The sequence below is a fragment of the Mesoplodon bidens genome (genome assembly GCF_964165515.1).
Source record: "Mesoplodon bidens genome assembly, chromosome: 7".
Taxonomy (NCBI): Eukaryota; Metazoa; Chordata; class Mammalia; order Artiodactyla; family Ziphiidae; genus Mesoplodon; species Mesoplodon bidens.
This window is the reverse complement of record NC_138164.1, coordinates 112935008-112951049: the sequence shown is the minus strand read 5'-3', so window position 1 is coordinate 112951049 and position 16042 is coordinate 112935008.

Below are 16042 nucleotides of genomic sequence, written 5' to 3'. Positions count from 1 at the left end.
AGACCCAAGAAAAGGGGAAGAGCGGCTTTTTTTTTCCCTTCTAAGATATGTTTCAAGTTCTGCCTTCTGGGCTGGGTTCCTGGAGAAATGCATAGGAGACCTTATTTGGGATTATTGAGTTCCTTGGATTTTATGGGCATTAGACACTTGCTCTCAGCACTGTGTCTGAGCTTCAGTTTCTGGGGTGGGTGATGGTGGGAGGCCGGCGCCACGTGGGGGGCTGCGTATGATGGGGAGAAGCTGGCAGACCCGGCCACCGTTGGGGGCTGCTGTGTGGCTGGGTGAGCTCCTTGACTTCTCTGGGCCGTCTCCCCTCCTGCTGAGATGAGACGTGTGTGCTGAGAACAGACAGTAGAGGTTTGTCGAGCACTCACTGTGCACCCAGAGCAGACCCAGACGCTGCAATATCCCTTTAGCCCTCACTACAGCCCCATTGGATGGATGAGGAAAGTGAAGCTCAGAGACATTTAGTAAGTCTCTCAAGGGCACACAGCCCGCAAGTGGTCACACCAGAATTTGAATCTAGATCATTGTCTGCATAGGTTGTACTTCCGACCACCTCCCTTTCACACCCTCCACTGTCCAGCGGATGCTTACAAGTGCCAGGGACTTGTAATCTTGCAGGCCAGCTTTTCAAAACCCCTTTCCTGACTCTAAAATGATGCAGCCACTACAGAAAACAGTTTGCTTCCTCAACAAGTTAAACAGAGAATTACCACATGACCCAGCAATTCCACTTTTAGGGTATAAAGAAGTGAAAACGTGTTCAAACAAAAGATCTTACATTAATGTTCACAGCGGCCTTCCTTACAATAGCCAAAAGGTGGAAACAACCCAAATGTCCACCAACAGAGGAATGGGTGAACAAACTGTGGTCTCTCCCTGCCGTGGAAGGTTATTCATCCATAAAAAGGAATGACATTCTGACATGTGCTACACCACGGATGACCGCTGAGGACATGACACTCAGAGAAAGAAGCTGATCACAAAAGGCTGCCAATTGTATCATTTCATTTCTACGACATTCCAGAATCGTCAGAGTTACAGAGACAGAAAGCAGATTGGTGATTGCCAGGGCCTGGGAGGAGGGGGATGGGGGGTGACTGCTGTGGGTAGGGTGATGAAGACATCCCGGAACAACATCGTGAATTCATTAAATGCCACTGAACTGTGCACATTGAAATGCTGAATTTTATGTTACGTGGATTTTACCACAATTTAGAAAATCTCTTTGAGGTCTGGGGAGGCTGAGGCTCGGTCCCACACCAGCAGCAGTTTTGAGGGGGAGTGGGGGGGACCCCGCGGTGGGCTGCGGACAGGAAGACTGGGATGCAGAGGCGCACCTTCTTGGGATTTGGCAGGAAACACTCCTGGCTGTGAGATGTAAACACCTGCTCTGGATCACCCAAGAAGTCTACAGCAAAAGGTTTTCTTCGCAGATTCTCTGATGTGAGTGGTCTTCGTCGTGAGGGGGAAGCCGCCGGGGTCTCGAGGTCAAGGCTGGCGCACAGAGAAAGCAAGTGAAGTCTCCAGGAGCTGCTCGGGGGCCTCATCCATTCTGGATCTGTGTCCAGTGAGAGCATCAGTTAACGGCCTGCTGTGAATGGCTGCGTGCCTCCGCGGGCACAGGTCATTCACGGTCCCTCCACATCCGCCCACGCCCACAGTGGGCGGAGACCGTGCCCGGGGTTTCTGGGATGTGCGGCTTTTGCTCCCTGGGCCCCCGGGGGCCACCCTCCCCACTCCAGTCATGAGGCCCAGGTGGAGCCTCCTCCCTCTTCAGCTTTGGGGTGACTGGCGCCCCAGGTGGACCTTGAGCCCCGGCAGTCTTGGGCTACAGTGACATGTCCGGGGATGGCCCCGTGGCCCGAGCTGTTCCAGTGGCTGGGAGCCTGGGTGAGACACAGCCTGGAGATGCTGGTGTATCTTTGCCACTCCTTGGGGACAGTGCAGGGGATGGCCGAGCTGAAGGAGGCAGCTGTGTATGGGGGTTAGTGGACACTTTGACCTCCCCAGCAGCGTGACCTGCTTGCTCTCTTCTCTAAGATTTCGTTAGGTTTCTGTCACTTGCAGCCAGAAGCACAGAGGACCGCAGAAGCTGTGGACATTTTAGCTTCCTCAAGGGCTGGGGTGAGAGCTGTTTGAGTTAGCAGCAGCTGACTGGCCAGGAGACCGCCAGACACAGGAAGGATGGGGGCTTGGGACCTGCCCGCTAAGAGAAAGCAGAGCAAGTAGGGGGCCCTGAGAGGGGAGCACGGGGTCGCTTTTCTCCTCACTGTGACCATGGGGTCCACGCCTCCTTGGAGGGCTAGACTTCCGCACCGTCCAGTTGAAAGGAAGGAGTCCTGCCTGGGCTCAGCCAGACGTGGGTGTGGCTCCAGCTGTGTGACCTTGGGCCTCCTTGAGGCCTCAGTGTCCTCACCTGCAAGTCAGAGGCCATGATATCCAACACCAGGCACGTGGTCCTGAGTGCCACCTGGGTTCTGGGCAGCCTGGCTCAGATTCTGGCTCCATCACTTACTGGCCACTTAAGCCCCACCTGCCTCGGTTTCCCCGTCTATAAACTGGGGTAATAAGGTGGCCTCCTCCCTAGGGCGACTGTGCAGCAGATGAGTTTGCGAGTGTAAGTGCTCAAAATGGTGGCCAGGTGAACATCGGCTGTCACTGGTCCCTGGCAGGGCTGTGGTGAGGACAAAGCCTGGCAGGGACACAGAGGCGTCTTCCAGTGGGTCCCCTTCTGCACCCCCCTCCCAAGCCATGCCAGGAGTCAGAGGTGGCTGAGGCTGGCCTCCCTCTAGAATAGACCCATTTGTCACCTAGTGACAGCCATGCCTGGAGCCCTTGCCTGGTCCTTAGCGGTGATGCCAGCATCCAGGAATGCCCGGACCTTCAGTCTCTTCTCCGGGAGCTCATGCATTACGGCTGAAAAGATAAATAAATGCCGCAAGCCTCGCTCCCCTATGATACAGACATCTACAAACACAAGGGGCCACCAACACATGCTCCTCGTTAAAAATGGGGTGTGGAGGAGGCCCAGCAGGGGGTCGTGCAGCTCCCTCAGTTGTCCTGCCGGGAGCGGGCACTGGCCTGACCTGGCCTGACCCAGGCTGGGTAAGTGTGGGGCTCCTGCAGACCCTCAATCAGATTGTCCCTCTCCCCTGTGCCTCCCCCTCGACCCCCTTCCTAGTCCCTCTCCTGACTCTCCGCCTCTCCCTCCCCTCTCCTCCCACCCTCGGTTACACCAAAGCTCCCTGCAGATACAGCCCCTCATCTTTGCCGAGGTGGCTTATGGAGGGAGCACAGAAAACTCAAGGAAGCTGAAAACTCTCCTGCTGGTGGTCTTTGGGGATTTGGATCAAGGCAGATTTGAATTAAAATAAGACCGGGCTAGGTCGAGAAATCTTGATGATAAAAAGGAAAAAAAAAAACAAAAAAAAAAACAGAAGATGTGCCCCTAATTTTACCCCATTGGGAAGGAACTGTACTCATTAACCAAGGAATGTATCATTTATAGGATTTTTGACCTAGATAGAATCCAGAGACCTCCTATTTTGAGCACTGAGCACAGGCCAAGGGTTCCAAGAGACAGTGGGGAGAAGGCCTGATGGCAGAGCCAGCTTCGGGGCGTGGGACCCCACCGTCACCCAGAGCCCCGAGCTCAGAGGGCCCGAGCTTGGTTTAATGCTTTGTTGTCTCTATCTTCAAATTCTTATTCTTTTACTGAATTTGTTTTTTTTTTTTTTTTTTTTTGCGGTACGCGGGCCTCTCACTGCTGTGGCCTCTCCCGTTGCGGACCACAGGCTCTGGACACGCAGGCTCAGCGGCCATGGCTCACGGGCCCAGCCGCTCTGCGGCACGTGGGATCTTCCCGGACCGGGGCATGAACCCGTGTCCCCTGCATCGGCAGGTGGACTCTCAACCACTACGCCACCAGGGAAGCCCTGAATTTGGGTTTTTAGGTCAAGTCTGATGGAGTGTGTGCTCTGGCACAGGTGCCACGCACCAGATGCAGGCTCACCCTCCCCTGCGAGCTGTGAGGCGTCACGACGGGGAGGCCAGTGAAATACCAGGGAGCACAGGGTCACCACGTTCTGAGAAGGTGGGACCCTCACAGCCCCGGGAGGGCAACTTCCATTCAGTCACGGGAAGGCGGCACTGGTGGTCACCCATCACGCCCTTCTCATCCCGTCACCTCTCTGTATCAAAGCTCTTGCTCCAATACTCACGATGCAGGAGGAAGGGGAGAGACGGGGAATGCAACAGTGGAGACAGTGTGTGCAGTGCCTCCACTGCTCTGGTGAGAACAAAAATGCACACGTGTGTATGAGCTACGAAACGCACACTGTGTAAGTTCCGTGATTCCACGCACACGTTAACATGCTCTATTTTCCTCCCAGTAGATATTTTTATTGAAGGACAGTTGATTTACAATATTTCAGGGGTACAGCAAAGTGATTCATACATATATATATATATATGTATCTCTTTTTAGATTCTTTTCCATTATAAGCTATTACAAGGTATTGACTATAGTTCCCTGTGCTCTACAGTCAGTAGTTCTTGGTTGTTCCAACATATACATATTTAAAAATTTTTTATTTTATATTGGAGTATAGTTGATTTACAATGTTGTGTTAGTTTCAGGTGTACAGCAAAGGGATTCAGTTATGCATATACATACATCTATTCTTTTTAAAATTCTTTTCCCATTTAGGTTGTTACAGAATACCGAGGAGAGTTCCCTGTGCTCTACAGGAGGACCTTGTTTAACATGCTCTTATATTTGAATTCAAAGCTGGCACCACACAGGATCAAGATGAACAACAAAATTCATGCTCATACTTTAAAATTCTAACTCTTTTCTACTTTACAACAACATTAAACAGCAAATAAAAAACATGACAAGCCGAGAAAGACGTTGCAGAGGAAAGACAAAGGCTTTGTGGTTTGGCACCTCCGGGGGCATTTTTCCACTGCTTTTTGGACCAGGACCCCACAGATCACATAACCACCCTGCTGGTTTCATTTCCGTTTCTCCGGTAGCTCTGCAGTGAACGCGTGAAATCACTCCCGCCACGATGCTGAGACCGCTTTGCTGCTGGGGGCCCCTTGTGCAGGCAGGGGCCCCGAGACCTCTGCTCCCCCAGCCCCTCCTGCCCCATGGAGAACGGTGGGCTCGTGGGTTTTCCCTCCAGGACTCGGCCCTCCTCCTCCCACTGCAGCCGGTTCCTGCCGCATCTCTGGCCCCAGCGGTCACTGTAGTCTGTAGGACCTGTTTGGCTGCAGGACCACTGTTCCCAGCTGTGGCCTGGTCCATCCAAAAGGCTCCCCTGGCTCACAGCTTCAGGGGCTTCCCACTGTCCACAGGACTGAACCTCCTCCTGGACAGGCTCCAGGCCCCTCGGCCCCTCAACCCCCCCAGCTCCAGCCTCATCTGTGTCTTTCCCTCCTTGGCGCTAACCACTTCTCTCTCCTACCGGGAGCCCCTTGCCATTGGAACACACTCTCTGGGCTTTGTGCATGCTGTTCCCTTGGCCCAGAAGAACTTCCTGCTTCCTGCACAGGCCTGGTCCCTTTGCAGCCCGGAATTCTCAGGGAGGATGGCACCTTCCCTCCCCCACCCCAATCTAGGAAGATGCTCTGGGCTTCCACAGCTCACCAGCTCCCTCTGTCTCTCTCTTGCTGTCTTTCTGCCTCTGTCTCTATCTCTCTCCTCTTACCTCTCCTCATATTGTCACAACTGTCTGTGAGCAGCTGCTTCACTGTGAGAACAGGGATGAAGCCAGGACCAAGCTCACGGTCTCAGACGATCACGGTGTCTACTGAGCACCCCCTCTGCCTGGCTCCCATCGGCTCATTTCTCTCTGACTCTGCCCTGCAGGGAGGTACACTTGCCACCCTAGTCTTCAGGTGCAGAAATCGAGGCTCAGAGCCCTGAAGTACCTCGTTCCCGGCCCCCACCCTGTGCCCGACCATGGAGGGCCGGACACGGGGACCCGCACACAATAGGTGCTTTGTAATGTTGTCCAGCCTGCACACCTGGACTGACCCCAAGTTAGGGGAGCCTGGGACTCGGGGCTGAGCTGGCGTCAGAGAACCCGCCTTTCATCCCAGCTGACTGGGGACCAGGGGTAGGGGCTGGTGACCACATCCTCCCTGATGCCAGGAGGTGTGGTCGTGCCAGGAGGTGCCCCTGCCTGTCAGGGAGCCCTTCACAGGGGCTGCCGCGGAGGAGTCGTGGGGCGTTCACAAACGGGGCTGATCCCGTGCCATTTGAGTTCCCCCCAGGCTCCGAGGTCTGTGTGTGCCCCAGGGAGGGCAGGAAGGGACATTCTGGCTTCCTGGCCTCTGTGAGGTGGAGCCCCGGGGGTTTTCCTCCGTGGGAAAAGGCGAGCTCTGTCCATGAATGTAAATAGATCAACAGATGCTGGTCCTTGGCAGCTCGACTCAGGCCAAGGTCACTTCAGTGAAGCCAGAAGATCCTCTGGGGGCAGCGAGGGCCTCAGGATGGCACAGCTGGGAGTTCAGGGCCCACAGAGGGCAATCCTGTTAGGATCTCTGCTATGGGGCTGGCGTCCCCCTCGACTTACCCAGAGCTCAGTCCCATGGGCCATCTTCCCTGCTGCTCCCACCTGGGTTCCCCATCCCCATAGGGGCCGGGACAGAAACATTGGGTCCAGAGAGCCAGAGAAGGTAGAGGAGGGGCATGGAGTATGTGGTTCTAGGGGGGCCTGTTCTAAGCCCCTATCCTCAGGAATCCCCAACACACCCCCGCATTGCCTTTGATTTGGCACAGGTGTGAAGCCCACTAGTTAGGGAGTAATTAGGCTCAGGAACTACCTTTTTAGAAAATACTAATAGCTCTTAGATGGTCTGCTATCTATCGGTCATTGTCACTATAGTATAAATTAGTTTGTTTAGTAGGCTTTCCTTCTAACACCCCAAAGCAGAGGAGCAACACCGAGAGGATAGGACCTCTTGGGGATCCCACCCAGAGCGCCGTGGGAGGCGTGCTGCCCTGGGGAGGGTGGAGCCAGGGGGCACTGGGACACGTGAGGCACCCAAGGAAGGAGGGAGGGGGACACAGTCCCATTTCTCCCATTTCAAATGTTCCTAATGGGCCAGGCCTGAGTTGAAGACGGTTGAGGAAGAACTTGTATTCCTCCTCTTCCTCTTCCCTTTCCCCCCGCATTCGTTTCCCCCTTTCCCCCACCCCGCTTACCCCACTCCTCCCCTACCCCCCGCCAAGACCCGGGATTCAAGCAATTACGGTCCGCACCAGAGTTCAGGGTGTCCGATGGGGTGAAATGCCACTTTTTATTGCTGTTAAGTGCCACTTGTTTTTCCGACCATGTGGATAAAGCGGTCACCAGTGTAGACAAGGGTTCTGTGAGTGGGGTCTGGAGGGGATAGAATGGTTTGGCCTTTTCCCTCCAGCGTCCCTGAGGAATAGTGCTGAGGAAGAAGTGGACAGACATGTCCAGGGCACAGGAGCCTCTTGGGGGATGGAATGGAAGCCCTGGGGCCCTGGCGATGCTCTTAGATGGATGGGAATGGTTCCAGCTGAGGTCACAGACAAGAGAGGGACCAAGGACCCACAGGTGTCAGAGGGATCCCACACCCACAGGCCCCCAGCTGAGCCAAAGTTTGAGGGGTCTGGTCCTGCCAAAGTGGGCTCCAGCTGGGGAGAAGTGACAAGCCCTTGACTCCATAGGCTCTTTGTAGCCTGAGCGTGGGATGCCACAAGGACCTGAGCAGGGGGACCCCCAGGCCAGCAGCAAGGATGCTCTGGACCAGTGTTTAACAGCGACACCGTGTGGCAACAGCAGAAACAACGTGGGTCCAACGTGGGCCCTGGAGGCTGATTCAATCCTTTGGGCTCCCGAGGTTCTTGGACCGTTCACATTGGTGGAGGAGGATTCAAAAGGAAGATTCTAGACTTCTGGCTAAGCTGGGGGATGATGGAACAAAGAATGGGAAACTACAAAGGAAGTGAGTTTCTGTATCTAGGTGGGTGCTGGTCATATCGTCACCAGGGACACGTGCATGGGGCCAGCCTGGCAGTTTGCTAACAGTTTAGCACAGAAACAGGGATGGGATTTCCTGCTGGAAGCAAACAGCCCTCTCCCAGTGGAGCTCAGCCAGCCCCCTCCAGGGCTCACGACCTTCCAAAGCGTCCTACGAGGCCCCTCCGTCTCTCACCTGCCTCACTGAGCTGAACTGTGGGCTGATGCCATGCCTCCCCCAGCTCTCCTGGGGACCACAGTGGGTGCCCCCCAACCCCCTGCTCTGCAGTATCCAGATTGGAGTCCATTGACGGTGGAGGCAAGGACTTGACTCGCCTCATGCTTGGAGGGGAAATCCATCCATTCTCAAAAGTGCCAGCCCCCAGTGCCTGGTTGCTCCTGTCCTGGTTTGTCCTCCACAGACCTGCTGTCCCAATCCAGGAGAGGGATGGTCTGTCTGAGTCGCCGGTGGGGCGCCTGCTGTTCGGCCGTAGGGGTGACTCTCACGTGACAAGTCTGACCCGACCGGCAAGCAAATTCGCCGATGGCACCAACGTGTATTCACCCACAGGGGCAGGACTTGGCTCGCCCCCAGTTCCTCCACCAGCGGATACGGCAGGTCACCCAGACCAACACCCTCCTGGGGGGCAGGGATCTTGGTCCTGTATCCCGGGTCAGACCCCCCCGGAGTCCCTCATGCCTCCTTGCACCCTTCTCAGCCCTGTGTCCGAGGGACTGGCCTGCACAGGTGGCGTGTGGACAGCTGTCCTCGCCCTCTGGCTTCCGGTCGGGTTGGCTGCTGGGAGAGCCTGGCAGAAGCAGGTGAAGGAGAGGCTGAGGAATTAGTCCCGGCTCCTTCCTGGCGGCGGTCAAGTTCCTCTACCCAAGTGGGCTGTCCTACAGCTGCAGCTCTATCCTGTTCTGGCAACCCCTCCCCTGTCACTTTGGTCTGGGGATGCAGGGCTCCCCACCCACTGCTGCCAGCCTTGGGGGCCCTGGGCAGGCCCCCCCACCCCATCTCTGGTTTCTCTTTTCTCTGTTCACACCTGTAACAATAGTTCCCTTCAATAAATGCGCTCAGGTCCCCCCTTCTGTGTGGGCTGTGTCCTCTCTCGCCATCGGGACCCTTCTAGGAGGAGTCTCAGTCCTTGGAGAGGTGGCTGGGCAGTGCAGGTGTGAAACGGCCCTTTCTCTAACTGTTTAAAATCTGTCGCTTATCACAGCTACTCCTTATCCTGGGGAAAAACCAGCCTCCCCCTGCTCTCTGCTGTGAGTCAGCCCTGAAGATGTCAGGAGTTAGCTGTGCGGCTCCCTATGTCTCCTTCCCTCCAGCCTAAGATTCCTGGAGGTTCCGGCCCCTCCCTGTCTCGGTCTTTGTTCTCCCGAGCACACCCAGTGACTCAGGGTCCCCTTGACGAGCAGGCCCAGGCGTGAACTTGTGTCCACTCTCCGATGCTCTGATGGTGGGGTCAGATCTGCAGAGACAGCCCAGGGCTGGGGCCAGGACAGGCCAGGGCGGGGCTGTGGATGGGCCCTCCCTTTCATTTGTTCACAGCCGGGGATGGGAGCCAGTCTGGAAGCCTTTCCACCCCGACTCTCCAAAGGGCAGTGGGGAGGGTGGCTTGCTGAGGTTGAGTTTGTCGACTCGGAATTCCCTGCTCAGCCGTGACACACAGCCCACCATGTGGGGAGCAGGCTGGCCTGGCAGCCAGGAGAAACCGCAGCCCCACCTGGGGAGCCAGCCTGGCTGTGAATCGGAATCATCTGGAGAGATTTTAAAAGTACAGGTGCCCAGAGGGTCAGCTCAGGGAGGATGGTTGGATGGGGTGAGGCAGGGCCGCCTCTCTGTGCCAGGAACACCTGGGTCAGCTGGGATCATCGTTACTCAGAAGCACAAGCTGAAGCCTGGGGATATTTCCATGTACTGTAGTGATGGGAGCAGCAGGAACTGGGGTTTCTGGAACATTCTGGAATGTTCCAGAATGTTCGACATGCCTGGCGGGGACCACGAACCACTTTGGGTTTTCGTCTCTTTTTGTAATTGTAGAATGTGGAAATGCTGGAGTCTGGATTTGTGGGTGTCCTCTTGACCAGTGCAGGGTGCTCTCGTGGGGGGGCCTCCAGCCCACATGGCAACGTTATGCAAATCAGGTTAAGGTGCCCCTTCCACCCGACAGAGCTGAGCAAGATGCAGACCTACAAGGTCTGAGCCGTGAGTGATGCCCTGAGCTGGGCCCTTGTGCAGCACGCACAGTACGCACAGCACGGGTGTGTGGTCTTCGGGGGAGTCCAGGAGATCTCTAAACTTGGCGGTTTTATTTCTAGGCTGTTTGGGCAATTGCACAAGGGAACAGAGGAGACACGCTGTCGTGTCCTCCCAGATTCACAGGTTGGAGCCTAACCCCCCGTGGGCTGGTGCTGGGGCCTCTGGGATGTGATCAGCATTAGAGGAGGTCGTGAGGGAGGGGCCTCACTCACCCATGGCAAACAGCCCCCAACCTCCCTTTAGACACTGCTTGCCTCTGTCAGACCCTCTTGTCCAGCTGCCCACCTTGGGGCCATCAGCCGAGCTCCTCTTTGTCTGCCCGGGGCCTCTTCTTTCCCCCTCAGTAAAGACAAAAGTCCTCCTGCCTGGCAGGGCAGTGAGCGGCTGTGCTGATACTGCCTCATGCTCCCGGGGTCCCATCTTGTTACTCACAGAAGAGCACAAAGAGGAAAGTCAAAACCACACGCAAGCTTGCCACCTGGAGGCAAATTTTATTGGTCTTGTGTCCAGCACTGTTGTGACACATCTTTCTACAGTATTGGCGTTTTCCTCTCTGAAGCATGGAACCTGATTACTCACCTACCCACCCACTCATTTATCCATCCACCCACATATCCATCCATCCATCCATCCATCCATCCATCCATCCATCCATCCATTCATCTACCCACATACCCATTCATCAATTCATCCAGCTACATATCCATCCATCCATCCATTCATCTACCCACATACCCATTCATCAATTCATCCAGCTACATATCCATCCATCCATCCATCCATCCATCCATCCATCCATCCATCCATTCATCTACCCACAAACCCATTCATCAATTCATCCAGCTACATATCCATCCACCCATCCCTCTCTCTTCCCTCCCTCCCTCTTCCCTCCCTCCTGCCCCCTTCCTTCCATCCTCCTCTCCTTCGTCCCTTCTCTCCTTCTTTCCTCTCATCCAGTAAATAGTCACTGAGCACGTGCCATCTCTACTATCCCTGATTAGGTTCCTCTAGGAAACGAGTGTTTCCTGATTGAGGTCCCTTGAGGCTAAAGGCCCACATCCCAGGGACCAGCCTCAGAGAAATGGCAAACAACAGGAGCATGCCCCAGTCCTGTGGATTCTGATTTGGAATTGCTTTCCTGCGACTTTCTTTTGCTGATTTGCTTCACACTGTCAGGTTCTGGGGGGCAGGAGCCCCGCATCACTGGGACCCTTAGCTGTCGAAGCGGTGGTTAGTTGAGGTTTGATTTGCTTCTTGGCTTCCACCAAGTGAGACCTGTAAGCAGGTGAGTGGAGCCAGCCTGATCCCGGGCAGGAGGTGACGCCTGAAGTAGGTAGGAGGAGGTGTCCCAGGAGGAGGTGCCGGTGGGCACCAAGGAAGACCCCTGCGTTATGCCTTCTGGCTCAGGAGCAGAAGAACCCCAGAGAGAGCAGGCAGGGGTCCTGAGAGCGGACTCCTCCACGGTCTGGGGGACACGATCCTCTCCCAGCCCCAGGGCCCTCTGACCAGAGGAGGCCAGACCTAGAGCCCTGGCCGCAGAGGGTGGGGGCGTGCTCCGTGCTGCCTCGAATTAGCACAGCGAGAACCTCGGCCGCTCCAGCCCCGGAGAACAGCAGCCTTTCCCGAACTCCCCCTGGCTGGCCCATTCTGCCTCAGTTTCCCCCTGCGCTCCAGCCCCTCCTCCCACCTGGGCTGGGAGCCTTTCCTTGAACGCTGACCAGCTGAGTAGGGACCTGTGGTCCTCTTGCCAGTGCTTTCCATCCCAGGCACCGCCCGGTCCACCCACCTCAGGCCCCTGAGGCAAATTAAAAAGAGGGACTGTGTTTTCTCGGAAGGTGCCGACTGCGTTTCCCAGGAAAAGGCTTGCTTGTCAGGGGGTGGAAGCATTCCAAGTGATCTTTACCAAGAATCTGCCTAATGGCAAGATTAGATTCCTTTCCATCAGGATGGATTTTAATCTGCCCCCCACTCATGCGAGAAGAACAGCACATTTCTACATAGTCACTGACCCCTTTGCTGATGCTGGAAGAATCCAGAAGGCCTCGCACCTGGATCCTACCTTCAAACAGTGAAGCCCAGGGTGGTGGGGAAAGAACCTCTGAAGTTTCTTAGTGACAAGCCCAAAGGTATGAAATCAGGAAGGGCTGTCCAGGGTCCGTGACCCGCGTGGGCCCACCCAGGGCAGGGTCTCCCGCCCTTCCCTGCCAGTCTGGGGTACCCGGCAGCCTCGGTAGGCTGGCTCAAGCCTCTCAGCGGGAGGCTTCTGCTGCTTCTCTCTCAGGGCCGGTCCTGGAGAGACTCCCAGCACTGGCTTCCGGGTTTGGCCTGGGTCAGTCCCTGGAATAGCCTCCCCCTGGGACCCAGTCTCTCTACTGCACGAGGCAGCGTGGGAAATAGCTGAGGCTTTGATACAGACCCCCACCTCCCTGCAGTCTGGTCCCCGGGGGAGGTGGGAGGGGCGCCGATGCAGAGAAAGCGTCCTGTCCTCCACATCCATCACTTGCCCAGCGGGACCGTCCACTGCCTGTGGCCATGTCCCTGGGCCTCTCAGGCTCCTCTGGACCCCGCATTCAGTAGGAATTCCACACGCAAAGTTCTCCTCTTTCGGGATCCCTTTAAGGACCTGCAGCCAGCCTACAAGACCAGCGTCATCCACCTTCCACCTTCCACCTTCTACCTTCCAGTCTTAGCAGTGACTGGACTCATGCAGTGTCCTGGTGGCCAGCAGCGGCCTGCCCTTCTCTGGGGTGGGTCCTGTGTGTCCTCAGCATCTCCCTAAGGCCTCTAGATCCTGCCGGCCTGCCTATCGGTCCCCGTCCGCCAGCACCAGCCTTTGGAGGTCACCATGTGTCACTGGCAAATCTGTCTTCACCATCTAGAACAGAAACTGCTTGCGGGGGTCAATGGCTGGGCTGGGCAGTGCCTCGATAGTCACCTCAGTCTGGAATCTGGCCCTCTGCCCCTAGAAGAGAGACATACCTTGTCCGTGTCAGTTTCATTCATTCATCTCTCCAATAGGCACTAGAAATGTGCGTGGGGACCAAAGCACCACATTCCTGGCCTCCTGGGGATTCAGGTCTGACGGGGGAGATGGACATTAATCCGAGAAAGCACACAGACCAGTGGAAATTGTCATCTGGGACTTGTGGCGATGGCGAGGCTCCTGGAGCCAGGAGGGTATGCCACAAGGGCACCGGTCCTTGCCAGGGAGGCCAAGGAACTCCTCCCAGAGGTGATCACACGAGTTGGGAAGCAAAAGCCACCAAAGGCTTCAGCCCCAGGTCGTGGCTGGTTTGCTCTCTGGGTGGAGCAGATTGGAGGGGGTCCCAGCAGAGGCAGGTAGGAAGCCAGGGCAGCTGTCCAAACAAGAAGTGATGGTCCCCGGGGCAGTGTGGTTGCAGAGGGGAGGAAAGGACACGTCTGCGATGTTTGGAGAGCACTGCCCTTCTAAGATAAACCAGGTCACAGCAGGTCACCGTGGAGTCCTGGTCTCCAGCATAAGAGCAGCCTGGGCCTGGCCCCTAGCTTCCCAATCCTAATTGCCCTGACCTTTGCTCTGCTGGTTTCTCCAGGGTCCTTGCCTGTGTTGATTTGGGCCTGGGAGAAAATCGCTGCCACAAGCCCACTGGCACTGCCCCCTTGGTGGCCCCGGAGAGCCTGGCAACTGCTGTGGCTTTATTTGATGAGCCAGTCCTCCTGCATCTGGCTTTTGTGAGCTTCTTTGCAGTAAAGCTCCTTTATCTCCTGAATGATGTTTTCTGAGTTATCCCTTCACAGGCCCACGGAGGGAGGCCCGAGGTCACAGGTGGATGGGGCCAAGGGCCAGGATTCACACCTTCTCCCAGCACAGCATACCTGGTCCCGCCCTGCCCCACCCACCTCTGGGAGTTTCCTTCCTTGTTGAGAGGAGTGGAGAGGAAACTAAACTTGACATCAGGATGGACCCTCATTCTCCGCCTTCCTCTTTCCTGTGGGCCTCCCTGGGGCGGTGGTTCTCAATGGGGCTGGGGCTGGGGCTGGGGTGGGGAGCCCCGCTGTTTTGTCCCCGTGGGAACACGCGAGGATGTCCGGAGGCATGTTTGGCTGTCAGAACTTGGAGTCGGGGTGAGACTGGCGTCGAGTGGGTCGAGGCCATGGACGCGGCTCATCATCCTTCCAGGCACAGGACAGGCCCCACAGCAAAGAATGTTCCAGCCCCAAATATCGACAGTGTTGAGGGTGAGGACCCTGTCCTGGGGGAAGCCCAGCCCAGCCTCACTGGTTCATGGATCTGGGGCTCCAGTGGTCCCAGCACTGACTTTAGCCCCTCTGTGGCTGAAAGCACTAGTGCACTATTTTTACATCTTTAATAAAAATTTGCTGTGGGCACCGAGTTGCGGTTTTGGAAAGAAGGAAGAGTAAGAATTGAAACACAGGCAGGGGACTTCCCTGGCGGTCCAGTGGTTGAGAGTCTGCGCTTCCGCTGCAGGGGGTGTGGGTTCGAGCCCTAGTTGGGGAACTAAGATCCCTCATACCACGGCCAAAGAAAAAAAAGAAAAGAAAAAAAAAAAGGAACGCAGGTAGGAACGGCCCATGTCACTGGGGACAGAGCTAAGCACAGGGCAGTTACAGCCTAATGTGGTCCCTGCTGTCACAGGATCTGCCCTGGGGATATGGCTTTGACTTCGGGCCGGGACAACCAGGCCAAAGGGTGTAGCATGTGCAAAGGCCCTGAGGGGTCACCACTGGATGGATTAACGCCCATCTGTCTGAGTTGAGAAGATGGAAGAGGCAAAACTCCCCACGGAGGCTCAGGGTCACCCGGGAGCTGGTGACCGGTCTGCTGGGCACCCTTGTACCTCCCTGGGCACCCTGACTCCTCAGCACACAGCTGCCTTTTCACTCCGTTGTCTCTGGGGGATGGTTGCTGATGGCAGCCAGGCCATCAACCCAGGCTTTGAGAAATGGCAAATCCTGGGACCACTACCTCACAACACGGGAGAGGACCACCCCCATTCTCACACTGTGGAGGAAACACAGCCTGGGATGGCTGCGCTCACGAGTCTTGGAATCCGCCCAGTGCCCTGGCCTCGGCCATACTGCGGTCTCTGCCAGGACTGAGTGACCCATTCTCACTGCACGGCACAGGACAGGGAGAGGGCAGTGCGAGGGGACAGCTTGGGGGCATTTGCCCGGGAATCCACATCCAAGCCCACCCTGTTCAGGAAAGCTGTGCCCTGCCATGTCCTCCTGTGGATACCCAGAAGGGCTGGACACTGCGGGAGGGCTGGCTGGGAGGATGGGACTTTTGTTCTGTGCAGATCCGTCCACATTCTCTGCTGTGAAACCATGCCATTGGTCTTCAAACTTGGCGGATAGACTTCCCGGCCAAGATAATATCCTAGCAACCTCTCAGGGTGAGCGGGACACCCGTGGTTAGAGTTGCAAAGTTGTTTACATTGAGTTTTATGGCATTTGAGGGAACTTGGCGGTTTCAAGCTGGGAGGATGGTTGTTCAGAACTTCCAAAAGTCAATCCTGGGGCGGCGGGGCCTGAAAACAGATGGGCTGGCTTTTCAGGAGCCTGAACCTCTAAACTTTCCACTCACCCCTGGGAGTTTGGAGGCTGCTGGGCAGGGGGAGTCTTGTCTTCTCTGTGGAGCTACGTCTCCTGAGAGAGGCCGTGGACACGCACCTCACTGGCTTTGCCTCCCCAAGCTGTAGGTGCCGGGCTCGTGGCTTCTGGGGCCTCGCTGGGAAATGTATATGTGTGTGTGACTCTGTGTTTG